Raw genomic sequence first — 17,331 nt, 5'->3', positions numbered from 1 at the left:
TTTGCCTTTTACTTTTACACGCAGACAATTTTCTGTTAGATTAGCCTTTGCAATGACAATTAATAAGGCACAGGGCCAGACTTTCAAAAAGATATGCCTGTATCTGCCAAAACCAGTTTTCAGTCACGGACAATTGTATGTTGCTCTCTCCAGAGTTCCATCTTTTCATTCACTCACAGTCGTATCCTCAAACCCACCCCATTTGGACAACTGTGTCTTTCAGGAAGTGTTCACCCATCAATAAATAATTATGCAGCGTATGCTACGCCGCGGATCGGCTAGTTAGGTATAATTAAATATTAGAAGGGTGACCGTGTATTACTCATTCATTAAGGCAAGGTAATTATTTCATCCATAATTTTTTTAACATTTCAGCAGAAGTCAGCCCTATTTGTCTTATCCAGATTAGAAGCTAAGGTAATTTTAAGAACTTGACTCTACAGTGGCCAGATCTGGCACAGAGTCAGTCTGTAATGGATGTGTACCAGAAAGGACCCGAATTTTAACAAAATTATTTGATGCTGGTCCAGCTCTGGTTTAAATCTGGCCCAGGTAAAAACATTCTGATCTGCTGCCGGTATTGGGCCGTTGTACAAAAAGACACTGGACTGGGTCTATATGCCAGATCTGGTCCTGATGCTGTAGAACAGGGGTGTCCAACTCTGGTCCTGGTGGGCCGCAGTTGCTGCAGGTTTTCATTCTAACCCTTCTCCTAATCAGTGATCAGCTTTTCCTGCTAATTAACTCCTTTTCCCTTCATTGTAATAGCCCTGTTTTTAAGGATTCAGTCCTCTGAATGGATTTGTTTCTTCATTAAATGGCAGCCAAACAGAAATGAGATGTGAAACAAGCCGATAGATGATCAGTTAAACTGGGACTTCAAACTCCAACCAATTTCACTCCAACCAGTTCCTTAATGAGAAACTGATTCTTGCTGTTAATTAAAGCCATTCTGAAACATCAGAACTTGTTGCTGCTGTCATTCTGCCACAGCAAACTGTTGGTTTCCTGTTTTTTCTAAGACAACCGTCCAGATGTTTTGGTGACCTGAGCAGACCAACATGACTGAGATCTTCACATTTCTTTATTTTCAGGTTAGCTGGCCATGTGGCAAATTGTTTTGTGTCTCATTATTGTTTTGCTGCTCATTAAGGAATTAATTAAATAAAGAGATGGTTAGAATGAAAACCTGCAGCCATTGCAGCCCACCAGGACTGGGGTTGAACTCCCTGCTGTAGTATATTCGGGCCATATATTGAACTGTGTCCATGTGCTGTCTGGGTCTTCTTATTAAATTAAAACTTTTTTTTTTTCTCAGGTTGTCCCGTCAAGTAACTCATTTTATTATTGTTGACAATTTCAATTTTTAATCTCCAAAACAAAAAAGAAAGTTTTTTGAAATTTAATTATTATTTACTTAAACTTGTTGAAGATTAAAATAACAAATTGCATCAGAGCACACTTGTTTTTTTTGATTCTTGTATTTTTTGATCTTACTTATGTCATTATGTGGAGAAAATGGACTTCTGTTCCAGACAATAATATTGTACAGAGTAACTGGATAGGTACACATGATTAAGATACAATTTGACATCTATAAATAAAGTGTGTCCCTGTGAACATTTTTGGTATGACAAAAACTAAAAGTTAATTGCTAATTAACAAAAACTAAAACATGGCAAAAAAACAAAACAATAAGAAAAGAAAAAGAATGAAAAATAAAAATTAGCAAATGGCGATAAACCAAAATTAAAGAAAACCTAAAACTTAGAAAAAATATCTTAAAAGTAGAAAACCACTGGAATGATGGCATGATGAGGGGTGAGAAGGTTTCACAGATATGTTTCATTCTCTCATTTGAAACGTTTCCTGCCTTTTGTTTGGGATTCATCAAAGCAGCTAACAATACCGTCCCACCATTCTAGGTGTCTGCTACGCATCCTGATTCCTTTTTGATTGAAAAAAATGTAATGCCATATTCCTTCTCCCCTGACACACCCTACTTCAAAAACAAGCTCTTCTAAACTGTGAAAAAGTGAAGAACCTAAGCAGAAATTACATGCAGTAATCCATTTTGAAATATTTCCTGTGTCACAACTCACGTGCAATGCATACTCTCCACTTAAGGTAAACAATGAGTCCTTAAACACTCAGGCCATGACTAAGGCTGTGTCCTTTAAATGCCACCGATATCACATCAGATTTCTTCACCAGGTCTGATTTAGTTATTGAGTCCTGAGGTAATAACATTGTCCATTTTTGTGAGTAACTGTAATTCTAGTTTGTCATTTGTTTAATTTTCATCTGTTGTTAATTGCTGGTAGTATGGCAATAAGTAACTTTATTAAGTTCTCATTGCATCAAATGATGCAGATGGCACAATGGTCAGAACTCCTGCCTTCTAGCTTGAAATGTCACGAGTCTGTATCCAAGCTTGGGCACTTCCTGCATGAAGTTTGCATCTCCTCTACGTGTCTCTGTGTGTCTTTCCTCCCACATTGTAAAGACAAGCATGTTAGTTAATGGCCAATTCTGTGTTGCCCTGTGTTGGACTGACACTTGCCCAGCCTTGCTCCCTTCATACATCTAATGAGCCTTGGCAGCAAAACTCAAATTGATAAGTCTAGTTAGAAAAAGAAAGGAATGGATGGGAATTATTTATTTATTTATTTTTTTTCAGACTCCAAAGAGTAGAAGCAAGCCAAGATATCTTATGATGTAATGAAATACACCTGAGGAATCACAAACACCGGTGACACCTCTTGTCCAAAACATGTTGCTGCTCTGAAATGGTAGGGGTCATGTAGGAAATGCGTTGTGTGACTGAAATGTGTGCAGACCTCCTTAAATGAAAGTTTGCAATGTGCACTTTAATGACAATGTCTGAATTGTTTGATTTCTCATTTTAGACTGTGACTCAGAGGGGGAAATCAAGCAAAAAATGTGTCTTGGTCCCAAACATTTATGGAGGGCACTGTACATTAATTTAACTCACTATCAATGTCTGGCCATCCTTTGTTAATGACTAGCAAGACATGCAAGTTAATTCACCTTTCACATCACAAAAAAAAGAAAAATCAAAAGGTGGGATGCTGATGCCTGGTCTGTGTTAATTGGCATTAGATCATCATTATACACTCTGACTTTATCATCATCTGAGAAAATATAGCCTTAGAGATTTAAATGCAAAGTAAAGTGAGAGCCTCACAAGATACTTGCTGCTCGGGAAAGTCATGAAAAGGTAACACCTTACTTTTTGAATTGAACAGCTTTGAGGCGGAAAAGGGCAAGTCACAATAACACACTCAAGTCTCTGGGGCAGTCTAGTAACAGCACTAATACCCAGGGGCCTCATGTATAAACGGTGCGAACGCACAGAAACGTTGCGTAAGAACTTTTCTACGTTCAAATCGCGATGTATAAAACCTACACTTGGCGTAAATCCACGCACTTTTCCACGGTACCTCATACCTTGTCGTACGCAAGTTCTCCGCTCGGTTTTGCAGACTGGCGGCACCCAGCGTCAAAGAAGTGCTACTGTTCCTGTGTGGTTACACCTTATTTTCCTGACGCGGCTTTATAAATACACAGAAACTAACCGCATATTGTTTATTAGTGTAATGCATCTGATTGTAATTAACTTGTAACAATATAATGGGCCAGGGAACAGCCATAGTATTCCAAATACCATAACTACTTTAGCGTTGTTACTCTCACTTCTTCTTCTTCTTCTTCTTTCAGCTCCTCTTGTTAGGAGTTGCCACAGCGGATCATCTTTTGCAATATTTCTCTCACTGCACCACTCGGAGTATTTATATCACTGTATCTGAGTGTGAATCACAGCAGCAGCTGATCGGAAAGGGAATTATCGGTATACAGCATTAAGCACACGCTGTCTCAGCCACTGCAAAATGTTTTAAAGCCTTTCCTGTACGGACCTCGCGGTTCAGAAACAGAAACCATATCATTTATAAGGTGAATTTAGCAAAATATGTTTATTAAATTATACAGATAAAACTTTAACTTCATTTAAATAATCTATATTCTTCACTGGGAGTGTCGTTAAGGATAGAATAATTAAACATGTACTACGAAGATATTTCAATGTTCTTTAAGCGTTTTGAAGAATCGGCTAAGCTTACAGATGGCTTAACGTCTATTACAGAGCTGATTGTATGGCGATCAGTTACTTGGGGAAAGAAAAGCACTGACTGCAGTGACGGCTACGCCAATATATATTGAATATAACACAGAAAGAGAAAATAACAACACAGCTAAAAACACAGCGACAAATTTCAGCAAAAGTTAAATGCTTGTGTCATGAGCACGAGGCGGCTATGCAGTGTCCGCAACGGACGTAGCCATCCACTGTGCATAAGCTACCTTACTGACAGGCGGGCGAAGGAGCCACCGATTCTTCCTCTGCCCAGTGCCACCACAAGCCTAGAGCCGCCCCTGATTGTACTGCTGCAATAAATTATTTCATCAAGTGAAACACATGTTTAATAACGTGCTTTAACTCCTATCATCATGAAAATGATATCACGTATACATCTCAGTATTTTAGTTATTCAGAGAACTGTAATATTACGAATGTAATTGATTCTGTGTCCAGTTGGAGGAAGAGAGCCGGTTTAAAAAACAAGTAGTGATTCACATACACAAGCACATAGAAGATCAAATACAAAACAAAGCATTTAACGTGCTACTTTAATTACGATGTGATTTGAGAAACTGGTTAATTAAACGATTTTAAGATGAAGTTTATGATGTTCTACTTTAATGACAAAATAAACTACGTGATTAAAGTGGAAATGTCGAGATTGAAGTTGACATTTCGGGATTTATGTAGTGGAAGAACGTGGAAGTTGGAGTACGCACAGATTCCTGCATCTGGATTTTTCTGTGCGTAAACACATTTCGGCTTTTGTGCTTACGCCATGTTATAGTGCGAGTTCTACGCACGGCGTTTTACATGAGGCCCCAGGTGTTTACTGCACAGGGTGAGGTGGGTAAACTTTAAAAAGCACAATCTTCTGCATGCAAAACTATTGTTTCTGCACCATGACCCTGCAATTCTTTGAAACAGGAGCATCAGGTTGCTGGCTTCTGTTCGTCAAACTGGAAGTTGCACACGGAGGCTTCCTTGGTGGCTTTTTCAAATTTAGCACCATCAAGCAGTCATCCTCAGTAGTGGGGGATGTCAAGATGCCCCTCTGCCCAATTTGGATTAACATAATGTGTTGTTCTTGATGCACTCCTGTTGCTGATCTCCTTTTTTTTTTTTCAAAATTCCTGTGGATTTAAGGTACCAAATGGTCCTTGTATCTCTTTAGTGGTGTTTGCTGCATAACAACTTGGAAGTACAAATGGTTTACTAAAAAGGGAAAATACAAAGGGTTTTAATACTGACAGCAATGGGCTCTCTTATTCAAGCCCCACAGTTAACAGTTGCACATGCACACACATTGCCAAGGGGATAGAGAACACCGCAGGGCCAATGGATTGACTGCCATGAGCTTGACACAGGCTGGTAGTACCCAACACCAAGACAATTTCACAGACATGGTGCTTACAACAAAAAAAAGATGGAAACAATGCTGAAGACAACAAAGTTGAGAGCTGTTAAAATAAGTTAAATTACAGAGGAGAGCTTTTCTTTTTTTACAAGAAGTGCAACACCTCTCAAGAAAGAATTAAAATTTCCAATGTAGTAATTGTAGTACAATTCCTCTATTTTCTGTGGAAGACATAAATTACTGTTATGCTGTTTTTATGCGAGGTCGTAGATGGAGCTGATGAAGTTTGAGCGAGGCAGGGTTGTGGGAGTGCTACTGGTGGAGAAGTCCCACGAAGAGATTGTTGAAATCACAAGCTTACCAGAATCCTCAGTGCATAAAAGTCATCACTGGATGGAAACAAGGTCTCATTGATGTAAGTGTCTCTTCTTTGTGTTGCTTTTTTGGAAGCAGCATGCATTAAGTAGTGATTGAGAGGTAATCTTGGCTAGATGACATTATTATTTTGTAATCAGATATTGGAAAGAAGTGCTGCTATATCAGAATATACAGTACATTGAACAAAATTCATGTAATGAAGAAAGAACCATAGGAATATTGGCAGGTTCAGGACAAGCAGTGTTCTCCATGGAGCATCAGTCAGAAGAAACATTTGTAGAGGATTTGCAGCATACGGCACTGTAGAAATTTAAGAATGATTTATGGGAAGATGGAGCAGGAGAACAGACACACATACACAAGGATATTTAAAGGAATAGAGGTGTGTGTTTGTGTGTTGTGAAAAGTATAAAGTACATCAGTAAGTTATGGAACAGTCCACTAGATATCAGCATTGTATGACTTATAGCAGTGCACCACCCACTTACTGAAGTCTTTATTTCTTTAATTTTTGGTATGTCATGATGTTGTTAATGACAAAGAAAAGGTAATATGATGGTATCTGTGACTTCCTACAATATTAATAGTCCATAACAGATTCAAAGTATGAGAGAAGAAGAACTGACACACACACACACACACACACAGACACACGCAACAACATTTATTTCTAGAGCACATTTTCATACAAATGATGGAGCTCAAAGCGATTTGCAGGATGAAGAAAGAGAAATAAGACAAAATAAATAAGATAATAGAATTAGGGAACACTAATTAACATAGAATAAAAGTAAGGTCCAATGGCCAGGGAAGACAGAAAAAACAAAAAAAGAGTCCAGATGGGTGGCGAAAAAAAAAAATAAATAAATAAATAAAATCTGCAGGTGTTCCAAGGCCACGAGACCACCCAGCCCCCTCTAAGCATTCTGCCTAACATCAATGACCTCAGTCAGACATTGTATTCAGGGTTCTCATGGAAGAACTTGGTGATGATGGTCATGTGGACTTCTGGCCTTTAATCCATCAATGTAAAGACATCATGGTGCTTTGATCAGGTGGTGGTGGCACAGATCGCCACCACAGAAAACCAGTAAAAGAACAGAAGAGAGAGGAAGGGTTAATACTGAGCCACCATGAATAGTAATGATAATTATTTGAATATGCAGAGCATCAGGACTAAACTAAGATGAAGCTATGAGAAAGCCATGTTAAAGTAATGAGTTTTCAGCAGTTTATTAAAATGCTCCACTGTATTATCCTGGTGAATTTCTATCAGTCAGCTATTCCAGATTTTAGGTGCATAACAGCAGAAGTTTTGCTCTTAGAATTCTAACCAGACACTCATTTGAAGATCTAAGGTTACAATTTGGAGTGTAAGGTGAAAGACATTCTGAAATAAAAGATGGAGCAGATTATTGAAGGATTTGTAAACTATAAGCAGGATTTTAAAGTCAATTCTAAATGACGCAGGTTACCAATGTAGTGACATTAGTCAGTGTCTTGCAGTGTGCTGTTGTTTGTTGGCCATTTATTAGTCAGAGCTTTTGTTCTATGATATAAAAAGAATCAAGCATTGCATATGCAATTGTCACCTGTGAATGAGCCTTTAGAAATGCGCGTTCTTGCAGATTCCTTGCTGCGGGTGGAGAGTTTGTAAAGATTAATAACTTTTTTTTAAAAGAATATAATTTTGACCTTGCAATGATTCATAGAGAAGGACGATGTCTAGTATTGATTTATGTGCAAGCCCTGATCATGAAACAGCTTGGCTGACATTTTTCAAGGGAGACTGAATTGAATGCAACACCCGCTGCTTACACTCATCCCATCTATCCTGCTGGTGGTCCTGACAGTGTTGCATCCATTTTAAATGTGCGACGCCTCTGCTTTTGAAGTGTAGTGCAGGTGTGATTGGACTACAAAGCTCGTTGATTGTGCTTTATTGCTTACCGCCGCACTGGCACCCATTGCTTCTCAAAGGTCTCCAATCTCCAAACCCCTCGATCGTTCATCGTGTGTCATTTTGATGCGTTTAATGTCTCACAGGATATCCCAAACCCCGGATTATTCAATCAAGTGTTTAAGCTTCACAGGGAACTCATTTACAAGATTACCTAGATTTATAAATGTAAATTACACAATAAATTGTATGCACCGAGTTGAAAGCTTATTTTTTTAGTTCAATTTGTTCACCTGTAGCCTATGTGGTTCAGTTTTGTGGTGCAAAAAGATTATAAATTTAATTTCTACATCTTCACATAAGATATTACTTTTGTACGGGGTGCAAACATAAACATTTTCTAGAGATGTAGGGTATAGAAAAGATCTGGAACCACAGCAATACAGGCTCATAATGGAACCAGTCACCTGGTGGCACTGTTGGCCCTATTTCATCAATTGAGATGTCCTGTTTAGCTAATAAATATGTTTGATATAGGTTTATTGGGTGATTACAATCATATGTAAAGTGTCAAGTGAAATTCTTCATAAACTAATCAACTAGTAACACATCACCACTCAAATGGTAGACAGGAACCAGCCCTTGGTGGGGTACAGGCACACAAACAGACTGATGGAGTATATAATGTGATGGGGGGGAATTAAATGGAAACATAGAAGATGACTTATCAGGCTATTAAATTTGCAGCTCAGATGAACTGAAGTGCTGTTGTTTTCATCTCTTATACACTTGTATTCTTTTCAGTTCTGTGTGGTTTATTTTTATATATTTTCTTCTATGCTCTGTTTATCCTAGTGCTGGGGTATCCCATGTTATGTAGATCTAAATGTCACTACACTTTTTTCCACATAAGATGCTCTTAACAAAATGATTTTCTTTAAAGGTTTCTTTGTCTTTAATTCTAAATTACAATACAGGCCTTCACATACTTCACAAGCTCCAGTTGCATCATTGAATGCTATATTTTTAAGCATAAAAATCTGTTCATTTCGAATTATCTCAGAAATGAATGAGTCAGTGATATTTTTTAAGTGAAATCATTAGACATTTATGCTATAATCTTTGACTTCAAAACTGCATGGTCTTTTATTTTGTGTAGTAGCTGTTGGAGATTAAGTTGCAGCTAACAGTGTAAAATGGTGCAGGCCTCTGACCTTTCCACAGCAGACTCGATTGTGATTCTCACAGAGATAAACCATCAATAGACAGATAAACCCTCAGTGCAGCAACATGAGCCACAGGGCCTCCTCTCTTGCTTTGGCCTTTGTTTCTTAAGATTATAACACAGCAAAGTGGACATCACTGTTATGGCTGAGCTGCTTGTCAATGATCATGAGGTAAACTTGGAATAGTACAGTGCAGTGATGTGGAGAGAATGAAACCTTGAAGAATGTACAAATAAATCTGAGTCTTATTTTTCCCAGAATAAATAGTATTTTAAAAGCCCTCTCTTAGTGCATGTCCAGAGCCACTCATTGTTTCACTGCATGGGTCCTGTTCACAGCGTTGCTCAACAGCCTCCTTTTAAGACTTGTTTTTTCAGATCTCAGCTATGTATTCTGTTTAAACTTCCTACATATACAGTATATTATAATATATATATATATATATATATATATATATATATATATATGTGTGTATATATATATATATATTGTCACGCTTGGGTCACAGATTTGCACAGAGACACAGGAGGTCATAGAAACAAGAAGGGTTTTAATTCAAACACTGCAAACACATGAGCGTAAACGTGCTCCATGACAAGTCAGAGATGACAGTTCCGCTAGGAGAAAGCAAGCAATCAATTCCAAAACCGACAGGCGCTGCACAAGGCTTTTAAGTGAGGCTTGTATTACGCGTTATAGCACAAGTGAGGAGGAGCAATGTGAGGGTAGTCTGTGTTTCAGGGGTATTCCCAGGGGCGTCATAGTCCTCTTGGGGTGCGATCACCCCTCCAGCTTACAATATATATATATGTATATATTGTCAGAGGTGGCTGGGGTGGCGACCCGGACGGGACGCCCAGGAGGATCGGAGTAGGGCTTGCGCCTTCCCCAGACCATCTGGGGGCGACCTCTCTGGTTCCTTTGGAGGCGCCCCCATGCCTTTGTAGGCCTGGACCTTAGCTCTTCTGCCACACCAGGAAGTGCTAGAGGGAAGAAGAGCAGGGACACCCGGAGTGTTTCCAGAGATGCAGCTGGCACTTCCGCCACACAGGGTCGTGTTGGCGGGTGATTGCCGGAACCCACCTGGAGCACATCCGGGTAATAATAAAAGGGGCCGCCTCCATTCATTCGAGGCTGGAGTTGGGTGGAAGAAGGACAAGGTCAGAATGAGAGAGAGTAGGAGGTGGCCCGAAGAAGAAGGCATTCTGTGGCCAGGACTTTGGGGGGTTTGTGTTTGCACTTTTGACTGTTGTATATATTGTAAATAGCTGTAAATAAACGTGTGGTGGTGGAAAACAACATGTCTGCCTGTCTGTGCGTTCACAATATATATTTTGTGGAAAGCGTACCCCCAGTCACAGACAGACTGACACCAGGATGTCCAAAACACACTTCTTTTTTATTTTAAATGTTTCTGCACCACAATGTCCTCAAGCATCAACTCTCTCCACTGTCGTCGTCTTCTTCTTCTTTCTCTTTCTCTTTCTCACTCTTTTGACATCCTCTCTCCTCCTCACAAGCTTTTTCTCCTTCCTCAAAACTGTGGCTCCTCTGCTGGAGGGAGGCTTCCCCTTTTATTATGACCTGGATGAGCCCCAGGTGCTCCCCTTGACGTCACTTCCTGGTGTGGCGGAAGTGTCAGGAAAGCACCTGGAAGCACTCCGGGTGTCCTCGGAATTATTTCCGGCAGCACTTCCTGGTGTGGCGGAAGTGCTGCCATCCAGGCTTCTCAAAGGCCTTGTTCACACGGGCGTTAAAATCGAGCGTTTTTTTTGTGTTCGTAGCATCCGGTGAGCGGATCAAGCGCCGAGTGTTTTCAACACGTAGGAGTCAATGAGAGTGTTCACACGGGCTTTGGTGACGTGCGTTTGTCCGGCTGCGCGTTTATACGGCATCAAAAAAACGTTGCATGCAGCTTTTTCTTGGCGTTCAAAACCCAGCGAGCGCAAGGAAACCGCTTCTAGTTCGTTTTCTGCGCGTTTATTTTACGCTTCGGAGGAGCGGGGGGGGCATTTCAGTGCATAACAACGGTGTAAGCGCACACTCGACTACTGTTTCCTTACCTCAAAGTGACAAGTAGTCTCTCTTCAGGGCTAACACCAAGTCGCATATTGGTTGATCGGCGTGCAATGTGGCACTGCACCAGCTGCAGCAGACAATCAAAAGTGGAAACCGACATCCGGCAGTAATTAAAAAACTTGCGGAAATTTTCTCATTTCTTCATAAAGCACAAAAAAACTTCCTTTAACCCGACATTGTGCAGTCAGAGGATGAACCCAGTAGCGGCGATTTTTCTCTCCCTACGTCGCCGTATTACGAGTATTTTAAAACAAGAAGATTAATATCTAACATAGCAATATGGTCCAAATTGAAAGGAGGCACCTCAACTAAAACAACAAGGGCTTTCATATCCAGTTCCCGACACTGCCTCCACAGGTTAACACATAAACTACAATTTGGGCTGCAGGCTGGCGTTAGACAGAGACAAACGAACGGCGGTGTAGAAGTCAATCGATCGCCACCACAAAATGCAACATAAACGTCTAGGACGTTCAGAGCAAGTTCGTTTATCCAAAAACCTAACGCCCTTGTGAACAAGGCCTTAGGGTCTTTGGTTGCTGCCAGAGGGAACTCCTGAAACTAAAAGCCTTATTGGGGAACCATCCACAAAAAGCCAAACCAAGGCATAGTAAACAATACAGATAATAAACCAAAGAATCATGAACATGAATAAATGATTCAAAACTTAAAACACACATTTGAATCAAGGCCAGGGGAGGAACCCTGGATGAAATATAACTGGGGCAGCCTGTATTTTATATAATTGACTAAGCAATTGTGTGCATTTGCATACCTTTTTGTTTTTATGATTTAACTAGCTGTGCTACCCATCTGTGGTAGGTTGATATGCATAGCCGCCTTGTGCTCATGACACAAGCATTTAACTTTTGCCGAAATTTGTCGCTGCGTTTTTAGCTGTGTTGTTATTTTCTCTTTCTGTTTTATATTCAATATATATTGGCGTAGCCGTCACTGCAGTCAGTGCTTTTCTTGCCCCAAGTAACCGATCGCCATACAATCAGCTCTGTAATAGACGTTAAGCCATCTGTAAGCTTAGCGCCGATTCTTCAAAACGTTTAAAGAACATTGAAATATCTTCGTAGTACATGTTTAATTATTCTATCCTTCACGACACTCCCAGTGAAGAATATAGATTATTTAAATGAAGTTAAAGTTTTATGTGTATAATTTAACAAACATATTTTGCTGCATTTCACCTTAAAAATGATATCGTCATCATATGTAAATACGCGCTTTATAAAGTGGCCCAGGTTGTGAGATATTATAACTGTAGTGCAAGTTTACAGTGGGGTGATTGTACTTATAAGTACAAACCGTTCTACAAGGAACAATTGATTGAGTGCATTTAAAGTTCTTGGGATGAAACTGTTTCTGAACCGTGAGGTCCGTACAGGAAAGGCTTTAAAACATTTTGCAGTGGCTGAGACAGCGTATCCTTAAAACTGTATACCGATAATTCTCTTTCCGATCAGCTGCTGCTGTGATTCACACTCAGATACAGTGATATAAATACTCCGAGTGGTGCAATGAGAGTAATATGGAAAAAGATGATCCGCTGTGGCAACTCCTAACGGGAGCAGCTGAAAGAAGAAGGTGCAGTTAGAGTAACAACGCTAAAGCAGTTATGGTATTTGGAATACTATGGCTATTCCCTGGACCATTATATTGTTTCAAGTTAATTACAATCAGATGCATTGCACTAATAAACGATATGCGGTTAGTTTCAGTGTATTTATAAAGCCGCGTCAGGAAAATAAGGAGTAACCACACAGGTACAGCAGCACTGCTTTGACGCTGGGTGCCGCCAGTTTGCAAAACTGAGCGTAGAACTTGCATACGACAAGGTATGAGGAACCGTGGAAAAGTGCGTGGCTTTACGCCAAGTGTAGGTTTTATACATCGTGATTTGAACGTGGAAAAGTTCTTATGCAACATTTCTGTGCGTACGCACCATTTATACATGAGGCCCCAGGAGTTCAGCAAAATCAATGAAGGTTTAGGGAATTTTTCAGAGCATGTAAAAATGCTCTCATTAAGAATGGAGAAACTGAACTAGTCTGAGTGGTTTATAATGATGCAATGGTCTTTCAAGTGTCCCTGAAGTCTAGGGAATCATCTGGCAAGTATTCCAGACCTATTATTTTGGCCAAAGATGTGCACATACAGTTGTGCTTGAAAGTTTATGAACCCTTTAGAATTTTCTATATTTCTGTATAAATATGACCTAAAACATCATCAGATTTTCACTCAAGTCCTAAAAGTAGATAAAGAGAAACCAGTTAAACAAGTGAGACAAAAATATTATACTTGGTCATTTATTTAATGAGGAAAAAGATTGAATATTACATATTTGTGAGTGGCAAATGTATGTGAACCTCTAGGATGATCAGTTAGTTTGAAGGTGAAATTTGAGTCGGTTGTTTTCAATCAATGGGATGCCAATCAGGTGTGAGTGGGCACCCTGTGTTATTTAAAGAACAGGATCTATCAAAGTCTGCTCCTCACAAAGGCTCTCCTCAGTAAAAGAGTTGTTGATGCTCATCAGGCTGGAAAAGGTTACAAAACCATCTCTAAAGAGTTTGGACTCCACCAATCCACAGTCAGACAGATTGTGTACAAATGGAGGAAATTCAAGACCATTGTTACCCTCCCCAGGACTGGTCGACCAACAAAGATCACTCCAAGAGCAAGGCACACGTGTAATAGTCGGCGAGGTCACAAAGGACCTCAGGGTAACTTCTAAACAACTGAAGGCCTCTCTCACATTGGCTAATGTTCATGTTCATGAGTCCACCATCAGGAGAACACTGAACAAAAATGGTGTGCATGGCAGGGTTGCAAGGAGAAAGCCACTACTCTTAAAAAAAAAATTGCTGCTCGTCTGCAGTTTTCTAAAGATCACGTGAACAAACCAGAAGGCTATTGGAAGAATGTTTTGTGGACGGATGAGACCAAAATAGAACTTTTTGGTTTAAATGAAAAGCGTTATGTTTGGAGAAAGGAAAACACTGCATTCCAGCATAAGAACCTTATCCCATCTGTGAAACATGGTGGTGGTAGTATCATGGTTTGGGCCTGTTTTGCTGCATCTGGGCCAGGACGGCGTTGCCTCTGTCCATGAACTGAGTCTCAAGAGAAGGTGGGTCATGCAGCAAGACAACGATCCTAAGCACACAAGTTGTTCTACCAAAGAATGGTTAAAGAAGAATAAAGTTAATGTTTTGGAATGGCCAAGTCAAAGTCCTGACCTTAATCCAATCGAAATGTTGTGGAAGGACCTGAAGTGAGCAGTTCATGTGAGGAAACCCACCAACATCCCAGAGTTGAAGCTGTTCTGTATGGATGAATGGGATAAAATTCATCCAAGCCGGTGTGCAGGAATGAGCAAAAGTTACCGGAAACATTTAGTTGCAGTTATTGCTGCAAAGGGGGGTCACACCAGATACTGAAAGCAAAGGTTCACATACTTTTGCCACTCACAAATATGTAATATTTGATAATTTTCCTTAATTAATTGATGACCAAGTGCAATATTTTTGTCTCATTACTTTAACTGGTTTCTCTTTATCTACTTTTAGGACTTCAGTGAAACTCTGATGATGTTTTAGGTCATATTTATGCAGAAATATAGAAAATTCTAAAGGGTTTACAAACTTTCAAGCACAACTGTAAGAAAGACAGAAGGAGAGCAATACACTAGAGATGGGCCAAGAAGGAACCCATCTAATCCTTGGAATCAGTAATAGACAGCTGGAAATCTAAAATTATCCAGGTCTCATTCATTTTGATGAGCATCAGAGGACAACTGGGTCCTGTTGGCTGTGGCCGCCCAACCTGCATAACTGAAGGCTCACTCAGCTAAGTAACATGAACAACACTGTGCTTCCAGCACACTAAGAGTAACATACACACATGCAATGGATCAGCTTTTATATATCCTGGGAACTGTACCTTCCAACATTTGCTCTTACAGCTGTGTGATATCATGCTAGCCTTGTAAAGCATCGTGGGCCACAGAGAAAAAAAAATTGCCTTTGCCTAGCTACATGAAACTTTATCAGGGAAAATATAGCAAATAAATTTATCAGCAAACCCAGAAACATTTGCTGCAAAAAATGCTTTGGCAGATTTCACCAATGTATAGAATTTATGAGTTGTGTTTTAAGCCAGAGGGTTTAACCGTAATTGTAATTGTATTTTACCAGAGCTTAAACATTATGAGTTTAGACCAGAGTACCTGAAATCAAGACTACCTAACAGCACTTGTTCACTGATCAAATTCAAATCTTGAACAAAGGGGCTCCTGTAGTGCATAGTAATTTATTAGCGAGTCTTAGATAGATAGATAGATAGATAGATAGATAGATAGATAGATAGATAGATAGATAGATCGAAAGGCACTATATAATAGATAGATAGATAGATAGATAGATAGATAGATAGATACGAAAGGCACTATATAATAGATAGATAGATAGATAGATAGATATGAAAGGCACTATATAATAGATAGATAGATAGATAGATAGATAGATAGATAGATAGATAGATAGATAGATAGATAGATATTTTATTAATCCCAATGGACCCAAGCCAGAAAGGCAGTCCCATCCAAACTGTTATCCACCAAAACAACTTCTAAAATGGCAATTTGATGTACTTAAAGTTTTAACACACACAAAAAAGTTAACATCTTTCTTAAATAAACAAAATTCAAATGCCTACTGGTATTTCAAGTCAAAGCTGAAAAATGAAAATTTCAAAAAATAAAAATCACGTGAGCCAAAAAAAAAAAAATAATAATCTGAAGCGCAAACACTGTATTTGAAGGCTCCTAAGCATTCTGGGATATGTAGAAGTTCTTGTCAGCTGGAGTGCCTTGTCTAACTAGTTGATTCCCTCCTTTTAGACCCTATGTGTTCTCAGCTTTTTCCAAGTTTATGTTTTAATGTTTCTTTTTTACTTGCATTTGCCTAAAACTAGAGTGTCCACAGTTTTTGGCAGTGACACAAAATGTGTTTTGCAAACTTTGCTGCTTCAGCATTTTCAGATAAGTTTTTTCACGTTTCTATGATATACTGAAGAACAATTATAAACATTTCGTAAGTTTCAAAGGCTTTTATTGGCAAATACAATTAAATTTATGGAAAGAGTCAATATTTACAGTGTTGACCCTTCTTCATAACTTCTGCAATTTACTCTGGCATGCAGGATATCAGCGTCTGGGCCAAATCCTGACTGATGGTGGTCCTTTCTTGCCTTTTTAGTGCTTGGAGTTGATCACCATTTATGGGCTTCTGCTTATTGACCCGCTTTTTGAGAACTCTTTATTTATTGCAGTGTTTTTAGGCAGAAGTGTGAGTGAGCCCACTCCCTTGGATGAGAAGCAACCCCACATCTGGATTGTTTCAGGATGATTCACTGTTGGCACGACACAGGACACGTGGTAGCGTTCACCTTTTCCTTCTCCAGGCAGTCAATTTTCCAGATGTCCCAAAGAGTCAGAAGGAGAAAATATTTTTGCACCAGTCTTTTGCTATCCAATCCTTGTACAGTACTTCCTGCAGATTTTCAGCCTGTCCCTAAAGTTTTTCTTGGAAAGAAATGGCTTCTTTGCTGCCCTTCTTGACACAAGGCCATTGTCTAAATGTCTTTGCCTCACTGTGCTTGCAGATGCACTCACACCCACCTGTTGCCAATACTGAGCAAGCTCTGCACTGGTGGCAACACGATCCTGTAGCTGACTCCTCAGGAGGAGACCGTCCTGGTGCTTGCTGGACACTTTTAGCTGATCATTTTGTGCCAGGGCCAAAATAAGTGAAAATTAGTTTTTGTGTTAAAGTTATTATTTTATGTTAATAAGGCTCTTTGCAATGAATTAATATGTACCTGATCACTCTGCACAATAATATAAAAAAAAAAAAATTTGAATTGTCACCATAAAAACTGAAGCTGCAAATTTTGCAAAACACACGTTTGAGTCAATGCCAAAACCTTTGGCAACTACTGTACTTTCATCGCCATATTGGTCTGTTCATTTGTTAGCCCACATGAAACATCTTAGCTCCCAGTGAACCAGTTACGTTAAAATTTGGTAAACACATCCATCCATTTTCTACTTATAATTCAGGTCCGGGTCATGGAAGCAGCCTTTTAAGCAAAGATTCCCAGATGTTCCTCCAGGAGGATACAGAGGCATTCTCAGGCCATCTGAGATATAACTTCT

Source organism: Polypterus senegalus, unplaced genomic scaffold, assembly GCF_016835505.1.
Source record: "Polypterus senegalus isolate Bchr_013 unplaced genomic scaffold, ASM1683550v1 scaffold_119, whole genome shotgun sequence".
Taxonomy (NCBI): Eukaryota; Metazoa; Chordata; class Cladistia; order Polypteriformes; family Polypteridae; genus Polypterus; species Polypterus senegalus.
This window is presented reverse-complemented; position numbering follows the sequence as displayed.